The 15,192-nt window shown below is 38.9% G+C and overlaps 1 long non-coding RNA gene across 1 annotated transcript; it reads right to left on the reverse strand.

Annotated features, from left to right (window-relative positions):
* Nucleotides 1-438: 438 nt before the first annotated feature.
* Nucleotides 439-6,359, reverse strand: LOC147757198 (uncharacterized). Its single transcript, XR_015323991.1, has 3 exons — nt 6,199-6,359; nt 3,625-3,804; nt 439-723 (listed from the first exon to the last, which is right to left on the reverse strand). It is a non-coding gene; the product is annotated as an uncharacterized LOC147757198 (long non-coding RNA).
* Between the last annotated feature and the right edge of the window lie 8,833 nt (nt 6,360-15,192).

Below are 15,192 nucleotides of genomic sequence, written 5' to 3' on the forward strand. Positions count from 1 at the left end.
TATTGTCAAAATACCGGAAGAATACAAACTTACCCATATCTTATCAGGTAAGGTACCAATGTACGCAAGCTTAGTGGTGCTTAAATGAAAAATATTATGTAAATAAACAAACTAACGTACTAATAGACAAATCATAGTTGTTTCTTGCGTCATTTGATGACCGTTCTTCTCAGACCATTTATGAACACATCGCATATAGAATACGTTCTGGAAACTTCGTTTTTACAAAACGATGCTACATTTAGTTTGAGCAGCGCAGCAGAGTATATTGTCGAAAAGCTAGATACAGAAGGGATGAAGATTCAGTAACTCGTTTTCATATTGATCGTGCGCACACTGTTGGAAAAGGCCAAAAAAACGATTTTTGCGTAGAGAAAAGATGCTTAAATGAACTCGACAGGAACAGAGGAGCCCCTGTTAAACCTCTGTCCTAGATAAATGGATGACTCAAACTCCAAGTGAGCTCACTTCATAAAAAATTACCAAAAAAGCGATGTTTTTTTGCGTTTATTTATCTATTGCGATGGCTACCCGACTAGCTGACTGGCTCAGAACCGTCAAACGGTCACACGAAGCTTGAAGCAGATCGAACGAATGGACCTCCCATAACGACGCTGTTGAGAGACGACACAGTCGTTGCTGCATTTATGTGCCCATGGTGCTTCCGGACACCATAACTTTTAGTTGCGGATGACAACGAAAGACATTATGAACTGCGATGATCTGGACAACATAAAAACAAATAGATGCAAATGAGATTGACATATGATGTACAAGTTTCAACGTCGATAAGTATTTCCACACAGGAAATGACAGGATTATCTCAAGCGTGCTATAGCTACTTTACTATGTCATGTGGTCGATCTATGAATTTCAAGTGTAACTTGTCGTGTCCCTAACACACTCGCTGGACCTTGCCTCCATCTTGTTACGCAGATACGTACAATTTAGCACTAGAGATTTCTAAGCAGTACAACTTAGCAGCGCCCTAACCTGGAGGATGTGTCCGATTAATATCTGTACCAATTCTATTTTCATAGTTGTTCTTATTTATTTATTTGCTGACAATGTTTGCAGTGGGCTGATTTATATTTAGATATATTTTTTTTATATATAAAAACAATTTAGAGCGCATACATTTTCCAGGTGTTTCCGGAATATGACGATACTTGAAAATTAGAAAATGGTCTACTTTAGTACATTGCCTTAATTTACTGTGGCCTTAAACAAAGCCGTACTAAATGAAAGCCTACTGCCAATCTGCTGCCCGTAGCAATATCAATTGCAGATACTTATATTAAAGCGTGTGGTTAAGATTTAAAGCTAGATTTCGTTCGGCCTGCACGAAAAGGCCATTAAATGATTCTCGCGGGTTGATTATCAATAAATGTTTCGACGTTTGAGTTAAGTATTGCTGGAGACAATTTGCTTCTAATACGAAACAGGAAGGTTCTACGTCAGATTTCGAATCTGCCCCCCCCCCCCCCCGTTTGTTCTTGAATTGTGTAGACGCAGTACAACACTGCACCTGTTACGAACACGCAATTCTATGGGTGTTTTTGATGTTTCGAAATGCAAATAAATGAACAACAATCTGTCCTAGTCTTCTTAGCTTCGTGCTTATCTTCAAATATGGTTTTTTTTATACCTATCGCAGCGGAGTCATAGTGTGTACTCCAAGTAAGAAAAAAAATATGAGCAAATAGATTTAACAATATAGTGATAATAGTAACAACTCTACTGACAGATTTAAATGTTAAACACCATGTTCGTTCTGATGTTATTGGAGAAAGGATTGGATTTTGAAGGTCGGTGGCCTCAGGTCTTCGGCGTTACTCCATACCTGTTCATTCCGGTTCTAGTAGGCCATAGGTTTTTTTTACAAAAAATTTTGAGAAATGTATTAAAGAGTTTTGAAGGCACATACCTTTCATGACAGCCTGTAAGCAGAAACGAAAGTAACTTGGCGATAGCGTTTATTATGGGAGTAACAGGGTGACAACAAAGGGACAGTATGTTCAGCTACCATAATTGTAACGTATAAATAGATCAAAATAAATATTTTTAGTAGTAACAACGCTGAAAAGAGAATCCCGAATAATGTAATTATATCTTTATAGTGTCAAGGGAAATTCTTAGCGTTTAATGCAACTACTTCCTTCCCCTTGGCCCACTCTGACACTCACACCATTTTGCACGTAATGCACGCGTGCAGTGAGGTTTCTACTGTGACTATCTTGTTCACTTTTACCACAACGGAAGTCTGAATAGTTCGGATAAAGAGCTCCTTGTCTGATGCTTTACGCGGACGCTAGACGGAAAAAAGATTACCTACATAGACTACAGTTAGTAGGGCAGTCGACAGGAGAAATGCCATGTATATTCCAAGTACATATGCTGTATGTATACATAGTATGATAGTAATTGAACACATTCGAACAATATAATTACAATTTATACTAGTGGATTATATTATAATAGATAAAAGTGAGCAGCGTCTGTATAATTATCATTATTAAGACGATTATTGACGTATCGCGTTTTTTGCAACGTTCTACTCGAAGGAAGACGAGCTAAACAAAATTTTCCTATAGCCATCAATAGTCACCTTCCAAGATTTTTCTTTCCAAGAATTTCACTACTATATATATATATATATATAGATCACGTTTTACCCTAAACGCCAGATAACTCCTATCTGAAGGGCATAAATACATGGTCGAACATAAAATATTCGTACATATGTCTGTCGTGCAATTTTCCTTGCTACAGTACATTTTCAGCATCTTTCAATGCTGGACATTTGTGATGTTACTCTGCCAGTTTCTATTCATAAATTCATTTGGACGTCGTCCGTCTCTTTTCAGCAGCTGACCGATTTCAAGTACAACTCAAAAACCTGCCTGTCTCTAAGTGGATGTCAAGCGACTTCCTCGAAACGATAACCGAAATTAAAAGTATTACTAATAGCTGCGAAGTTTCGTGAGTAGCAACGATTAGCCGAGCGACCGCCTTCGTCTTTTGTGCAGGAAGATTTTCAATCACCCGTCAGTAATTTTGTTAGTGAGGGCTAAAATACTAAAAAATCTTTTTGAACAAACGGCCAGTTTTTACGTTCGTCCACTTGTATGTCGATCCGTTTCATCCAAACAACTCCATAGAGTGGTCGCTTTAATCTGCCGGATTTTTTTTATGGATTCCTAGACTTGCGTCGTGAACTAGGCTGAATGTGAGATTCAGCCAATGGGATGAATGCATGGAAAGCGCAGTATTTTTATTTTTTATAGAGCTACAGGCAAATTTGGGTCTCTCTCCACGATTTTTCCGCGAATCGTTGAGAATTTTGCGAAAGATTCCTTTTGGTTTTGTGTCTAGTGTTCTCAAGATACATGCAGCACATGTATGTTGAATTTTGGTAGAAATTATCTCTACGCACGGCCAGAGGCGCATTTTACATGCCCAAGTGAAATACACTTTGACGTGTGTTCTTTAGGTAAGAAGACATAAGTAACAAATTAGCTGCGGCCAAGTAACGGGGTTACAGGGTCACCCCGAAAAAGAGAAATGAAATCAGTCTAGTTAGGTAAATATAGGTAAAAATAGCAACAACAACAACAATAATACCGTGGTGTTATCCTATCAGCGGTTCAGCTCAACGCATTCCGTTGGTGGCGTAGCAAGATGAGTCAGCCTTTTGTTGTTTTTGCGTTGCGTGACGGTGATTACCTCTTGAACGAAGACGCCTGTCGGCAAATAGAGCACCGACGAAGGCGCAGCTTCTATCGTGCAATATCAGGATACAAACTGAAATTGAAGATCGCCCTTCTTTGAATTCATATAGCATGTAAACTGCCTTCTCAATCCGACTCATTGGTAGAAGAGAACCAGCAAAACAGCGGTTACCAGCGTGACCTTTTCTCTTATTAATTGTGTAGTCTGAAAAAAGTGACTGCAGTTAGAAACAAGGTAAACTTACTGCCGACGCAAAACTGATCCAGCCATAGCTATATTATTATTTCTGTTTTGACCTTTCTTAGAGACAGGCTTTTCCAAGTGATTCTATTACTATGGTACATCGCAAATAATCGTTCACAAGGTACTGGACTTCGTTACCACAAACGCTAGCTTTTTCCCAGAATCCACGAAAGAATGTAGTAAATAAAAGGGCAGACGATGTCCCATGTTTAGCATTTTTATCCAAAGATATGTCCAAAGTCATGCGAGAAAATTCACGAATATTTCGCGAGAAAAGTCAGCAACAGTTAATAAACTACTATTTCTTAAACTACTTTCGTTAGAAATTTAAATACTGTTTAACTGAGATCCTCTATTTCCATCTACTTTTCCCTATACTTAATATTTCTATATACTTGAATTTCAAGCTGGGGGAGAATTTGGCACACATCTATCTCCATAAACCTGTTACGGCAGTACGCCATCGATAGAACGGGCTCGTCTTCGAGTCAATAACATGCTCCGAACAGCTGTTTCCGTACCTTTGCTGTAATATGCACAAGAGCGTCCGTCGACGGCTAGAAAGAACTCCCAACCAAGAAAGCAACTTTTACCGATGTTGAAATTCAGGTCGACGCATTAGTCGATAAGGTTATTCGAGCTTTAGTCTTAGTGAACCACTTCAGTCAGCTTGCCTTTAGTTCTCATAACAAATTAATGGACGCAAATCACGAAGAACGATTGACGCCTTCAGTCTGCAAAGCTGTTTTCAGACCCGGCCCTTCTTTGACGTATAGAACCGCGCCGTGTCGACTCTGAGAAGTATTACCTCGTTACCTCAATGGCAACGGTTCCGAACGAGATGACCCAAAATAAGGCTAATTTTTTATAGGCGAGAGGGAGTATCTTCGAAGCTGTTTCTGAAACTTACTTCAAAACTGTTCTGACTGATAACTATCTCAAATTTAATAATACGCATACCCAAGCAAACGATGCTAGTAGTAGGTGAGATACTTGTTTTTGAAAGATTGTTTGTCGGCCTTGATGGTATGAACAAAATCAAAAATATTAATATTTCGCTATTAGCAGTGAAAATCTATAAGTGATAAATTTTTTTTTTTTAAATAGTTTAATCGATGGCGTTAAATTTTTTTTCTTGTATATCTCGGTCTGATATACGACGATGAAGCGACGATGGATATTGGATACAGCTTGGACCTAAAACAATGGGAAATCGTAAAGACTCAAACCAAAGAAAGAATAGAAGCCTGTATGGTTAGAGTAGAGAGCGCCAGGCATATCGCAGTGTGTTTAGTAGCGCAATTGGCGATTATCGAATCTATTCATCTGCGAACCTCTATAGTAAGTATTTAGGACATTTTATGGACGTGGGGCCGACTTCAAAAAATGGTTGACATTAGGTATAACTCCTGCCATCGTCACTTATAAAACTTGAGAAGCATTATAATCTAGTGAATAAATTAATCTTCTACAAAGTTATTGAAGACTCCCTCTATTATAATATGTCAAATTTTATTAATATAGTGTTATTTATGCTACGATTTATGGATCTCAAAATCAGTATATTTATATTAGTTATTATATTTAATTCAACAGTCAGGGTGTTGTTGTCACTACTAGCACAAAAGGTTCAACCCATACAGAGGTTAACGTTATTTTATTCTAATGTAGCTAATCTTTGCCATTAAGGCAAGTGCTTTTACTGATATCCACATATACAGATGTGCGAGATACTTGTGTAAACTTTGCAAAACTTCAGGTTATATAAACTTTCAAAAGTTCCGCAATAAAAAGTGGCATGTCAATCTTCCTGTAAGCCCTCTACCGACTGCAAAAGAACGAATGAAAAAATGGGAAGAGAAATCATTATTTTTCCATAACTAGAAGCAAACTAGAAAGTGTATAAGGATAAACAGATTGTCGGGTGAAAATGAGCAGGGCAAGTACACATACGCGTGTAAAAACAATAATAATAATAATACTATTATTTTCCGTTGACCCTTCTATTTACATTATTTTGATGTTGTGATTTTGTTACAACAACTCCGCGGAACGTACACACACTATTCATACGTTCATGTGCACCTTTTTAGATAGGGTAATCAAAATTTCTTAGCTGCACTTAACATTATCTACCAATGTTTACCTTAGCGCAGTGATGACTATAGATAAATTTATGAGTCATTGATTCCCTACACATGTTTCCGTAAACGTTATACTCACCGTTAGTTGGTAGGACATCCTGCTGGAGCTTTTGCTTTTTGAAGGTAGCAAGCCACCTCTCAGGATTATCGTCCGCAATAGGCAGCTTTTGCGAACCAGTTAGCATCCCAACCACGTTTCTAAGACCCCGCCTTCCCAAGGACGCCGACCTTATCGAAAGTGGCCCATTCTGCAGAGACGTTCGAAAAAACAACCTGCACATGGCAACCCTACTATTTCGATAAAGCAAAATAAATAAGAAATTTGGAATATTTTACTTTTTTACGAGGCAGAATGCATTTAAACTGATTTGGCCCAGTGATGCTTAAACGGAACGTGAAAAGTACACATTAAATGGTTTGTTTCAGCCCTCTGCTCGATCACGAATAGCTCTAGGTCGTTGGAACAAAGTTTAACGGCCAACGGTACTGTTGGGGTGTCGCACAGATCTTGACATCAACTGTCGCAAATTAGGAAAATTGCTATCGCTGAACGCTACCCTCTTCGCCTCGATTCGGCCCCCCGTCACAAGTAGCAGTAGGACAGCAAGGGCAAGAAGGTTTCCCATTTAATCCTTAAGACTAAAATGGGGAAACAGCGATCTGTCGGAGGAGACGGGGTCCCTATAAGACGACAACTCGCACCCAATAGCCTGGCAGCTAGATTGCAGAACCTTTTTCGGCGACCGGCCTGTATCGATTCAAATCGATACCTACTTGTTGTACAGAAGGGATACATAAGCTATATTTGCGTCCTCCGTTTCCTCATAACCAGCATCATCTTCAGCGTCATCTTAAGGTATCATAATGCCGCGAGACAATAGTAGTTCACTTACGGATGTATGTCTGCGCGTCCATCACTCCATTTATCCGCTGATACACTGGCACGCTATAACAACGAACGACGGCAAAACAAGTCACCAGTTGTCGTTGTGGCTGGAGAGCGGTAAGCGATGCATCATCTGCGAAGCGAATGCAGCTCAGGGCACATTTGCACAGCCATACTCCATCGCCGGAGCTCATTATGCCGCGCGATAGTCATATGTTTACGTGCATTGTGCTGCTGCACTCATCTTTGTACTGCAACGATGGCTACATGTTGCAACTCGAAACCTTTGGCTCATAAAAGCAAGGGTAGCACGTATTTGCCCTGCGGCAAACTCATCCCATATACGCAGTAAGCAGAAAAACTGCGTAAGATGAGTGAGAAAATTGATGACTGAAAATAGCCTATAAATAGGGCAAGATGAATTTGTGGAATAAGGCTAAAGATAATCAAACGGCGATCGTGAACGCTTAAAGCTTAGTGGACGTTTTACAATGTTTATGATTATCATTTTACATGGGGCGAATGGTCATTATTGCCCACTTGAAGTTACCGCTTACTTGTCAGTGCCTATTTTGCTACAGCTATTGTTTCCTTCAAACTTCGTTCATTTCTGCACAAATATAGAGGTCCTTGTAAATTTTTCTAAACATCATACATTTTAATGTTCCGATCCCAACAATTGGTTTTTACATTGCCTAGTACAAGCAGAACATAGTAGTATTATTTATCGTATATGTATATAGTATAGAAGTGGTTCAGAGCAGATACCTAAGCATGATCGAGAGAACACTAGTTGAGTACATTATTTATTATTTAATGTTTTACAAACGCAGAAATTCATTATATGTGATATTATCTTCAATAAGGACGATTGTGAATTTTGTTTTAAATATATTGATCGCAAGTTATATTTCAATCATATATCCAAATCCACTCAAATAACTTTGTGAATATAAAGTTGATCACCTTTAAAGGATCCTGAGACATCTCCGTGCTGCACATATTCTTGTAACGTATTTTATACATTACTATGTATGAAACTTACAACTTAAGCACGCTATTTGTATACAGCTATAAACTTGTAGGCAATGCTTGCCGCAACTGTTTCTGCTGTTAGATAATCAGCCCGCTATCGTCGGAAACGCTGTGTCTGTTTAGTTTAAGCAGGAGACCATCCGCCCACACGACGGACCTCACCTGTGATTGGGAAGCTTTACTATGTGAAGCATTTTTTATGTAATTAGATCATGTGTGTCATAATAGGCAGAATGCAAGGAACCGACCATTATGTAAAATCAATAGCAGCTTTTTGCCATTTTTCCAAATAAGAAGTTCGTTCGCCTCCAGCCTCTAACAGTGACGCTGTTCTTACGCGCAATATGGTTCTCTCGTAGCGATCCTAGCGTTAGTTACGTAATCTCGAGGAAAAGCTAATAATCAACCCCTATACGATCACATTTTAGGATCAACGGGTTAAGTTTGCTCCTTTAACACACCAAACCCCCTACCGAGCGCATTTTTTCTATAGCATTTATACAAAAAAAAAAAAAAAAAACAACAAGTGAGGTACGAGTGGGTATTTCAGTGTTAGCTACTTTCGTAAGTAGCTATTATCATTCTGGTAGTTAGAGCCATCATACGATACGTCTCGTTATAGCCAATCAATGAGAAGCACTACAGTTACGAAAACTAGAGTCTTTACCAGTCTTTATAACGGCCACTCATTTTTCATCTGTAGTTAACTTTCAAGTATGCCAGTGAATATAAATTAAATAGATGTGTGTTTCCATGGTCCATTGTATTTAAACGTTTTGAACGTATACATGCTTGCTAAAGAAGCTCTTCCTGTTATCTTAGCTATATTCCTAACGTGCTATAGTAGCAGTTTTTCGGTTTCATTGGTTTTTCTTGTCAGGTGGTGATAAATTTGCTTTTTCAAATGCGTAGCATCGTAGGTAGCCACCTTATACGCTGTCATAGTAGTTATGCTTGAAAACGCTTGACAATAATACGAACGTACGTTAACACGGAATTGACTGAGCTAATTTAAAGTTATATTCCTAATTCAGGTCTCAAGTCGGTCCAGCCATTCTTATCACTAATGCTGTTACGCTGATTTTGGCTTCCTGCTCCGAAGTGTTCAATATTATTTCGATTGTTAGGGCAATCGAATTCTCGAGCAGAGCCTTTCAGTGTGTGTTTTCACTGTGATTACGAAATGGCGTATGCTGTTCCGTTCAGGAGCATCTGAGGATCTATGACCTCTCAATAAACACGGAATCACAACGCAATGAATGCTCTTATCGATCCTGCATGGTTCTGTAAACATAAGAAGAAATAGACGACGAAGAAGATAGAAACGCTGGTACCATTTGTTTAGCGCTAAACTGGCCCCTCTGAATCTCCATATGGCCTATCATTGCACCGAAAATCTTTTCCGTGTTTTTTGTTTGCCTTCCCGATAGCGCTACGCGGAAATTCACCTCCTACTTACCACCTATCGACTTCACTACCTTTACACCCGAAGGATTCACTCCGTCTCACTTGAATGACAGCTCGTGTGTGTTTTTTCGTCATCTACTGCTATTAGCATTGCAAACCGCTGATTGTACACAAATTGGGGTGGCTCGCCTGCCAGCTTAGGATCCTGTTTGCTCTACACATTATATATTAAGATAAGGTAGTACTGTTTTGGGCGCAATAGACACGTTTCTAAAAAAGAAATTTGTTCTCCGCATACTCACCCTTAGTCAAAAGCTTAGTGAAGAACTTGCAGTAAAAGGAAGTTAAAATGAAGTGGGTTTAAAGGCCTGTTCGCCAGTCGAACCGCAGAATTATCTACTAGAAATCGAAAAAAAGCGCTTGCGCACAAGAAAAAGGGCATACTTGAATTGCGCATGCTCATAGACCGTTCGCTGCGTCTCACCGCGGATACGTTCACTCAGTCTCGTTACGGGCGTGAGCCGAGTGAATGTTGTTCCAAAAGTACCTCCATATAAACGGGATATAGTCGTTGCATTCGGACACTCAAAGGCATTACGTCTGAATCTGAGCGTTTAATGTGTTTTTTCTAGAACTGGCCGAAGAGGTATTCACAAGTTTGGTATGATGGAAGGCATTTGCATCTCGTTGTGTATAAGTTAGTAACTTATAGTAATTTAGTAGCTGAGAACTGTATATTGCTAAAAAGACAATTCAATAAACATACTATCTAAGTATACAGTAGGTAAATGGCAACGACCGTAATAATAAATTAGTCACTTATTGGACAAACGCATCTCGATAGCCATCGCTAGTAAATGAAATTGCTTTAAACTTAACGCCAGACGTAAAAAGTAAAATATTCATTAAGCGGCGTCGCGTAGCAGTTTAATGGAAACAGCACCGCAGCTAAATATAATGCAATCTGTCATCGCCTCGTTAAGGCGAAAATTTACGGCTCTCCGTTGTCACGGATAGATTGTGTAATCCAATATTGACCTGGAACCCAACACTGGCGGGTATCTTGCTATTGAAACCACCATCTTAATGTTACGTCTTTACTTGCCGCGTCCGTATACCGTACATGTGAGATCTTATATATGACTTCAGTAGATACGGTGGGTTTCTGTGTTCGCAGCCAATGACCGCAAGCATGTCTATCGAAATACGTTGAGTAAAGCGAATGTTTTGATATTTGTTTCCTTCTGTATCTCGCTTTCAAGGAGACCAGAACCGATCGCTCGAGTAGAGTCCATTCTCAGGGAAGTGTTATGAAGAGGCAAACCATTAATTTTGCTCCACCACATTACCACTGAGCCTTTTCCTCGCAGTGCTATGTTGCTTTTGCTGAATTATCTCAGTATTGAACTTCGGCTACCGTTACAACTAGGCAATTTTGTTTTGCTTGTAGGCCAAAGAATAGACAATTTATTTCTCGTTTTCACTGATATTAGTAAATACCGGGGTGATTCGGCAGCGAGCTAAACGGTAAGCGTATTTGGAACGTAGTCAAATGTACGGGGTTAAAGAATGAGAATATTCACAATAAGTTTTCCTTTGTTTAACTCCCTTCCTAACGCATTGTCTAACATTTTTGTATTATTACACGTAGTCGTCGCATAATATAGCGATAAATATGCTGTTCCAAAAGTACGGCCTTGAAAACTCTATAAATCCAAGTTATTCAACCTAAGTAACTAGCTTATGTTGTTAATTGCTAAAAAACACGGCTTTTGTGCAGTCTGACCCCTTGAAGCTCTCCTTGTTCCCATTAAGTTTTTTCCTTAAATTGTAGATCACCAAGCAGTTAATGTGGTAAGCACGAATATAATTTTTTTTTTGTTATCTAAAATATTAGGGGAAACCACTGCAGAAGTATAGGTAATAGAAGCTTTGATGGTAAAAGGTCTCAGAGCTTGCGAACTAAGTTGAAAAATGCTTTAAGATTATAGGACTAATCGGTTTGATCTCACAATAAAGAAATATTTCACCGTAAGCGTAGTCTTTTTTTGTTTCGGAAACGTGAAGCCATCTGCGATCAAATATTGCAGATTTTTGCAAAAGTCCTTGTAAAAGCAGAGTTTAACATCTGTCAGAAAAATTTCCAACTTTATAGAAATACACATTTCCTTTAGCTAGATTTAATGAAGTTCAATGCAGCTATAGCTTCTAGTAACAAACGCATGTAATTCATCTTTTTTTTTTTAATGTATGGTACAGGGTGCAAGCTTGAACAAGCGGGTCTGTATTTAAGGAAGTTGGAGATAATTGCAAATATAAGTATATCAAATTCCACATCAGTCCACCTAAAATTCATAAGCTAAAAATGAAAAACTAGATTTAAACGCTGTCCCTGGTATAAGTTTGGAAGCATTTAACAAATGCAAAGACTGCTAAAAAAAAACTGCCTATACGTTTAATAAGAACTGTATTCTCTAATGCGCAAGCTAAAAAAAAACCGCAGCCTTTTACAACAGAACAAAGAGCTTTTTAAGTCGATTTGTATTGTATATTATTACGTATACAGTGGCTTCAAAAGTATTCGTCCAAATATATATATTCGAAGATTCATATAGCTTAATTCAACGATCCCGTTCACTATGATTCCGTCGCGAAAATGTCGCATAAGCATCTTCCTATTCAGTTTCGCATAGAGTTCAAAATGTAGGGAAGAAGGTCAGGCGGGTCAACGTAGTTAGTAATTAGTTATTTAGAGATTTCAGACGGTAAAACCGCGGCGATCTAGCAAAGGACGGAGCCAATTCAAGTTTTGACAGACTTTGAAGGAATGAGGCTGGTGATCATAGAAGTTGTACTCTACGGATTGCTGAATCGTTAGCAAATGCCGATGTACATACCCTTACAAACATAGCGCAAAATTCTCTTAATAGTACAAGCTTTTTGGGGCAGTCGGCTTGTATTCGATATTGGGTATATCTGGAAAATCTTCAGAAATGGCTTAATTCGTATGAGTTCTGCACGGAAACAAGCCTCAAGATTTCTGTGATAGGTTCATATGGCACTGGGCGACTACATACGTCAATGCATGTGTAATTACTTCGATCACGGCTTGAATTCAACTCTTAAGCCGCCCATCGGCATATCCTAAAGCCACCCCATTTATTTCGAAAAGGTTTCTAATCGGTGAGCGAGCCAACCTTGCGTTAAATAACGTTGTCAAAAGTGGGTTCGTAGTCCCATATCGTCGTGCAGTTTGCCCACAGATTGTGAAACACACAAGTAAACATTTGTCGTCATTTTGGCCTTGTTAAAAAACGTCACAGCGCAAAGCTCAGTATCAGTCAGAAGCTACACGTGGGATGTGAGTGCTGGCCAGAAATTCAGTTCTACGCGCAAAAAAACATGTTCAGTATCAAAAACAAGCCAACGGTCGTTCCTGCGATTGATTTCTGCATTCTACATGCAGGAATCTCACTTGTCGATAAGTCTATTATGGTGACGCGAGACCACATTTTCATTCTGTCTTAAAAAGGGCCTTGATCACGTCTTCTGTCCAAGTTTCTGACTTTATGGCATGATTCATATTAGGCAATATCGTCAATAAATCTTTTATCGCATGGCCGGCCAAAGAGAAAGTACGGCCTTTGAACGCGCTAGCTTCAGGACACGATCACACCGCGTAATTTTGAATTGTGCCACACACACACTTTTAGACGCATTTTGCGGAAGTAACATGGGATTTTAGAGATAGGATAATGAAAGTGAAGTTAATCTTCCGGTGAATTACGAACGGCTTGCTTTTCGCAGTTTATTATATTCTAAATTTTTTGACAATAACAACATAAATATGATCCTTTTTTAATTCATGGCACAGAAAAATCGTTTAGCAGTTACACGTGTTATAATTATTACTGAACAATAACACTCAAACAAGAAGTGACGTGTAACTCAAATGCCCGAAATGGTTTTTTAGCGTTTCAACATTTTCTAATATGGGCGTTTCATTTTGGATTTCTTTGTTGGACCAAATAGCTTCACCAGAATAGTTACAGTCGTTTAAGACGACCGTTTCGATATTGCATACAAATGTATTTAGGTATGTATATGAATTTGACTTCATTTAGAATATAAGATAGTACTTGCTACTGGGGCTGGGTCTATGAGGTAAAACAAAAGTGTGCCCACATTGAAAAGAGGTAAAGTTGCAACTTGAAAGATAATTAGCTTGAATTAAGAAATAGTAATACGCTTACAGTTCAGAAAAAGAAAAAAATACTAACAATAAACCAGTCTTTTTCCCCCTCTTTTTACATATCTTCTCGCTAAAAGTTTACCTTTGCCCCACCTCGTACCTACAATAGAACTTCAAAGTAAATCACATCTATGTGAATTTAAATGACGTCTGGCTGTATATTGCGCATTGAGTGAGTGATGGGTATGTCTCACTAAACGATCTATTATGTCGTGTTCGAGCCGTCTGAATGGATCGAGCAGTAGCTACTGGCCACAAATATTTTGTGTCTGCCATAACCAAATACATCTATCACGCGACGCTTTTACGATAATAAGGGCACTCATACGCAGTGCGAGAGGAGCCTGTTCTGTCAATATATTATGCAAATGATAGTAATAATAATAAAAATATTTTCCTTCTTCCCAATAATGTGTGCACTGACAGTGGCCAACTAGCACTGAACTAGCTGGATAGTTCTGCAAGAATTGCCAAGTCTCCCATTTTACACAGCGCCCATTTTTGAAAAGCTGGAAAGATTGGGTAAGTTACAGTTGTGCGAACGCCACAATGGATATAACGTAATACGAGAGGAACACTAAGCCATTCGGCAGGGCAATTCATTTACCTAAACAAAGGCCGATATAGCACCAAAAAAGTTGATTTACTTTTTTTTTTTTTTTTTTTTTTTTATATATATAATACATGTACAGTCTAAAGTAAAAATATTTAAAGATGCAATATTATTTATTATGACATTTGAAAATGATATAAGGATGCATAAAATATAGCACGGTTATGTCATGAAGCGTGTTCAATGATATTTTCAGTTCCGATCCCTCGACTGAATGTTAGTCGGCTTACCAAAAAAATAGGAAAAAGTTGGTAGTAGGCAAACATATGATCATAGCGCTTGGTTAGAGTTTAAAAGCCGTGCGTAAAATCCTATTTGCCTGCAACAAAATGTAAAATATAATAAGGAATAATTGTTTCATCTATTGAACGATAGGGTAGTATTATTCCTATGATCCGTCAATGTAAAATAAGATAGTAACAGGCCTACACCGGCTTGGCTAAGGCTCAAAGAAAAAAGGCAAAGGACGATGTTGTTTTTGCCTTTTGCCTCAAAGAAGGTGACAAGAATCGGACGAGCGGAATGGGCAGGCTGCAACGCGTTGACAGTAGCGCCGTTGTTTTCAATGTGCGATATGAATGACATCAACGGTGTTCGGCGGATAATATCAGCCGAAAATTTGGGGTATCGAGCTTGGCACTCCAGGCTGTCAATGCGATAGCTGAGAAGAAACGTCCTAGATAGGATATGCTGTCGGCCGATGGTAGCCAATCACCTAGGGTCCGCCTGGGTTGGGAGCTTACGTGGTATGCTACTACTAAAAAAGCGAAGCTTGCCAAGATGATTCAGGAAGTCGACAAGTAATTGACACGCTAATGAGAACAGTCGCTTCTCAAGCTGTTTGCAGTTGGAGATCGAGCCTAATAAGTACTTTACAACA

The sequence above is a fragment of the Varroa destructor genome, unplaced genomic scaffold (assembly GCF_002443255.2).
Source record: "Varroa destructor unplaced genomic scaffold, Vdes_3.0 BEIS01000003.1, whole genome shotgun sequence".
Lineage (NCBI taxonomy): Eukaryota > Metazoa > Arthropoda > Arachnida > Mesostigmata > Varroidae > Varroa > Varroa destructor.